Below are 5,545 nucleotides of genomic sequence, written 5' to 3' on the forward strand. Positions count from 1 at the left end.
TTATCTTATCTTATCTCTCCTCCTCCCTTAATTTAAAGGCACATAGCTGTCAAAGTTTCATCCTTGATATAAAGTCTCAACTTTCTCAGTGGGAGGCAAGAGTCTTCACCTTAAGGCCCCCACGCTACTCTAATGTCACCTTACAATAAAGTAGAATTAATTCATCTGTCTGGGCTTTGCGTCTGGGCCATTACAAGGTTAGCAAGCCCAGTCTGGCCCCCTTCCCACTGCAGTCTGTTTCTGTAGTTCTGCTCCCCTAGACACACACACACACACACACACACACAAACACGCACGTGAGTGCACATAATATGCACAGAGGAAACAGACCTTGCCTCATCGCGATTGCGGCATTTTTAGGGGGAAAACGAGAAGAAAACCTTTTCTTTAGCAAAACATTCCGTTTGCAAAATGTTTTGCCGTTAAAAAGTGCAGGGTGGGTGACTGAGGGTTGGCTGGGAAAATTAAAATTAGATTGCAGGTATATTTTTCCCAATCCTTTCTGCCCCCCCCCTCCCTTCCCCAAGGGGTCTTTATGCTGTGCCCACTGCTACCCCTTCAGTATTTTGGATCATTACGACTTCCTGATTTTGCAGCTAAGATTAGGATGAGCAACCGCATTAAACGCAATTAATTCTGGGGCTCGCCATTTTTTGAGTCCTTCTTCCTACCTACATCAACAACTCCTGCTCATCTCAAGTTAGGACAGTTAGGTGTTCCCTCTTCATTCACAGGACTCTTATCTGTGGAAAAGCCCCATCTACTTTTGTAGGGAAATGCTAGGACACAAGCAAACACCCCCCCCCCCAATTCTGGCATGATCTTTACATCAATTTATAATAGAATAACAAGGTTGGAAGGGACTTTGAAGGTCTTCTAGTCCAACCCCCTGCTCAGGTAGGAGACCCTATACCATTTCAGACAAATGGCTGTCCAGTCTCTTCTTTAAAACTTCCAGTGTTGGAGCATTCACCGCTTCTAGAGGCAAGTAGTTCCACTGGTTAATTGTTCTCACTGTCAGGACGTTTCTCTTTAGTTCTCTCTTTGGTGAGTTTCCACCCGTTGCTTCTTGTCCTGCCTTCAGGTGCTTTGGAGAATAGTTGGACTCCCTCTTCTTTGGGGCAGCCCCTGAGATACTGGAACACTGCTATCCTGTCCCCTCTCGTCCTTCTCTTTATTAAACTAGACATGCCCAATTCCAGCAACTGTTCTTTATATGTTTTAACCTCCATTCCCCTAATCATCTTTGTTGCTCTTCTCTGTACTCTTTCTAGAGTCTCAACATCTTTTTTTACATCGTGGTGACCAAAACTGGGTGCAGTATTCCAAGTGTGGCCTTACCAAGGCGTTATAAAGTGGCATTAACACTTTGCGTCATCTTGATTCTATCCCTCTGTCAATGCAGCCTAGGACTGTACTGGCTTTTTTGGCAGTTACAGCTGCCCAAAAAAAATGATAATTAAGTTATATTTCTTAAAACCTCTATCGTCCCCACCAATAACAATGTACTCAGCAGCCTCTCCTCATGTGTATATTGGACCACAGAAAGAGTGTGTGTGCCTGTGATCAAATGAGATGGCTTGAAAGGGACGTGAGCATCTGAGGAACATGATAAGTATATCTCTGGCTGCAGGATGGAGCTTCCAGAGGCTGGGGCAGTCTATCTAAAAGAACTAAGCATTTCCTAGAGTCTTTGAGCGCAGCTCCCTGTTTTAATGGAAGATGGAGGTTGTCCCCTTGCCCAACAGCAGCTCCGTCCCCCGATTTATGACCTGTTCCCCCCAACTGCACTTACCTCTTTCCCAGAAGAAAAGGCTAGGAAAAAAGGTTTCTTCTGTTTGCCCGTCTCCCTCCAACGGCAAAAGTCACCGGATCTCATGAACTTTCTCTCCCCCCCCTCCCGCCCAGTTTCCTTTCATTTGCCCTGCCTCCCACCTTGTGGGTTTTGCAAAGCTGAAAGCCACAAGCCTGTGACGTGAGCCCAGCTTTCACGGAACCTCCACCGGTCGCTCTCCAGCGCAGCAGAGGATGTGGTTTTTCTTGCGGTGATCCGGAACTCAGGGCTTGTGCTTGCTCGTGAGGTTCAAAGAAGAGAACTGGGGTCCAAATGCATGAAAAATAAATGCACGGGACTTCCTAGGTGTGCAGGGGGAAAGGATGAGGAGGGTCCAGCGGAGGGTCTGCGGCGAAAAAGGTCCAAGGTAATTTTTTGGCTGCATCCAATGCAGAACGGGGGAAAAGCCACTGAGCTTTATGTCATTCCAGCTCTGAACCCCCCCCCCCAAAAAAAATGCCGTACACCCCATTTTAGAACAGACGGAGAAACTGGAGGGGTTCCCAGTTGCCAGAAGAGGTGGGAGAACCCCATTTTTTTTAGAGCTACGGGTCGTCCTCAACTTACGACAACTGAGCCCGACGTTTACCATTGTTAAGCCAGAAGTTCAGACGGTCACGAAGTTGAGTTTTGCCCCGTTTTACGACCTGGCTTGCCACAGTTGTCGAAGCGAATCGGTGCAGTCGTTCAGCGAGTCACAGATGAATCCGGCTTCCCCATTGACTTTGCTTGGCAGAAAGTCGCCCAAGGGGGAATCATGTGACCCCCCGGGGCGCTGCGACCGTCGTAAAACATGAACCAGTTGCCACGTATCTGAACTTTGAGCACGTACGTGACTGTGGGGACACTGCAACGGTTGTTAAGGGTGAGAAACAGGCAAAAGTCCCTTTTTTCGGTGCCACTGAATGGCCACTAAAGCCAGGGGTAGGCAACCTTGGCTCTTTTATGACTCGTGGACGTCAACTCCCAGAATTCCTGAGCCAGCATGGGGGAACTATGGCCCCTTCATGACTCGTGGACTTCAACTCCCAGAATTCCTCAGCCAGCATGGGGGAACTATGGCCCCTTCATGACTCATGGACTTCAACTCCCAGAATTCCTGAGCCAGCATGGCTCAGCTTGGAAATTTCTCCCTGTCCCCTCAGCATGGCTGGCTCAGGAATTCTGGGAGTTGAAGTCCACCAGTCATAAAAGGGCCAAGGTTGCCTACCCCTGCACTAAACAAATGGTTGTTGAGGACTACAATTTAGCCTCAGCTGTGGTTGTAAATTGAGGACTATCTGTACTTTGAAAAACCCTGATCTAAAGCATTTCAGACAGAGGACCACCCATCGTCAGTAGACATCCTCATTTGGCACTGAAAGACCCCCCCCCCTTAAACCTGCATTCCCACATGTAACTTATCACCAATTTCTTACACCCACGCAGGCCACCGAACTGCAAACTCTTTGCAAAGCTGCAGACTGACAGAGGTTACCACAAAGCTTGTGAGGCACCCGCGAGCTTTGCTAGATGGAGTTAAAGGTGTCGGGTGTACAGAATCATAAAAAGGTGAGAAATACTGAGCAGGGTGTCTTTAAAAAAAGAAATAATCAGGTGCCAGAAATGAAAGACTCTGCTATTCAGAAGCATCAATGGAGGGGGGGGGGGGGGAAGAGTAGCCATTTTGTCTTCAGAGAGGACACAGAAAGTTTGAACTACGAACTGGCTTTGAAGCAGTTTTTGCAGCCTAAGTTCTTGGCTCATTTTGGACTTCCCTTGTGGAGAAGTCAAGGGCCTACACAATTTTATATATATATTTTTTGGCTTCTCTTAAGCAGTATTTTCTCAACCTCAAAGGACTTTCTAAGATGTGTGGACTTCAACTCCCAGAATTCCCCAGTCTGTTCTCCAAAGCCCCTGAAGGCAGGACAAGAAGCAATGGATGGAAACTAATCAAGGAGAAAAGCAACCTGGAACTAAGCAGAAACTTCCTGACAGTGAGAACAATTAATCAGTGGAACTGCTTGCCACAAGAAATTGTGAATGCTCCAACACTGGAGGTTTTTATGAGGAGACTGGACAGCCACTTGTCTGGAATGGCATAGGGCAGGGGTAGGCAGGCAACCTTGGCTCTTTTATGACTGGTGGACTTCAACTCCCAGAATTCCTCAGCCAGCCATGCTGAGGGGACAGGGAGAGGTTTCCAAGCTGAGCCATGCTGGCTCAGGAATTCTGGGAGTTGAAGTCCACCAGTCATAAAAGAGCCAAGGTTGCCTACCCCTGGCATAGGGTTTCCTGCCTGAGCAGCAGGAGGGACTAGAAGACCTTCAAGGTCCCTTCCAATTCTGTTATTCTGTACTGTGTGTCTTAAATGTCGCCCAGGTTGAGAAACATTGGTCTTGAGTCTTGATCAAGGTTTGTCAGTGATGAAATTTACAAGTCACAGGACTCCACAGTCGTTTCGAAATAACGACGTTGGTCAGGGCGTTGGCTCTCCAGCTCAGAAGCCATATAATAATTCCTGAGGAGAACATCGCTAGAAAAGCCAAATAGTTTAATCAGGATCCCATCTTGGTTTGTCTGGATTTCTACAGGCCAGTTGTGGGGAGAAGTTCAACCTAAGCATGCTTTGCCTGTTCTTGAGCAGGGGGTACTAGAAAGATGATGATGATGATAATAGTAATAATAATAATAAAGTTGGAAGGGATCTTGGAGGCCATCTATTCCAACCCCCTGCTCAGGCAGGAAATCTATACCATTTCAGATCTTCAGACTTCTACAGAGCAGGAGAGAGAGAAACATGAAAACCATAGTGGCGAAAATAGTCCTCAACTTACGACCGTAATCAAGCCAGGAATGACGGTTGCATGTTGTGCTGGTCATTAAGCGGTCGCCATGGGACTGCACCGTTTTATGACTTTTTTGTGTGGGGGGGGCAGCCGTTAAGTGAAATCCCCGGAGGTTGTAAAATGAACGCAGCAGTCGTTAAGTGCACCCAGGGTCAGCAAATGGGGAAGTAAATGCCAGCTCCTGGCAGAAAACGTCGCAAATTATGTACCACAGGATGGTAAGTGGGAAGGAGGGTGGCAAGTAGCCCTGGGGAGGGCAGCTGCAACTTGAAATGGTCACTAAAGTGACCCGCTGTTAAGCGGAACACTTACCTTAAAGCAGTTAAGGAAAGCATCCGGTTTCTAAGTTGAGTAGTCCTCGACTTACAACAGTCCATGTCAGTCGCCAAGGGCCCAAATTTTGATCACCTAACTGTGGGGTTGCAGCGACGGTTGTTAAGTGTGAGGATGGACTGGTCATAATTCACTTTTTGCAGTGCCGTCGTAACTGTTGCTAAACGAACTTTTTCAGTGCCGTCGTAACTTCAAATGCTCACTAAACGAACTGGCGTAAGTCGAGGACTCCCTGTACTCGTGTTCTAAAATAATATAACTGAAGCAAGTACAGGGAGTCCTCGACTTACGACAGTTCATTTAGTGACCGTTTGAAGTTACGACAGCACTGAAAAATAACTTACGATTATTTTTCACGCTTACAACCGTTGCAGCATCCCCACGGTCACGTGATCAAAATTCGGAAGCTTGGACACCAGTTCATATCTATGACGGTCGCAAGGTCCCCGGGGTGTGTGAGTCTCGTGACTCCCTCTTGTGACCTTCTGACAAAGTCAACGGGGGGAGCCAGATTCACTTAACAACCGGGTGGCTAGCTTAACAACCG

Source organism: Protobothrops mucrosquamatus, unplaced genomic scaffold (genome assembly GCF_001527695.2).
Source record: "Protobothrops mucrosquamatus isolate PMUCROS unplaced genomic scaffold, P.Mucros_1.0 scaffold2662, whole genome shotgun sequence".
Taxonomy (NCBI): Eukaryota; Metazoa; Chordata; class Lepidosauria; order Squamata; family Viperidae; genus Protobothrops; species Protobothrops mucrosquamatus.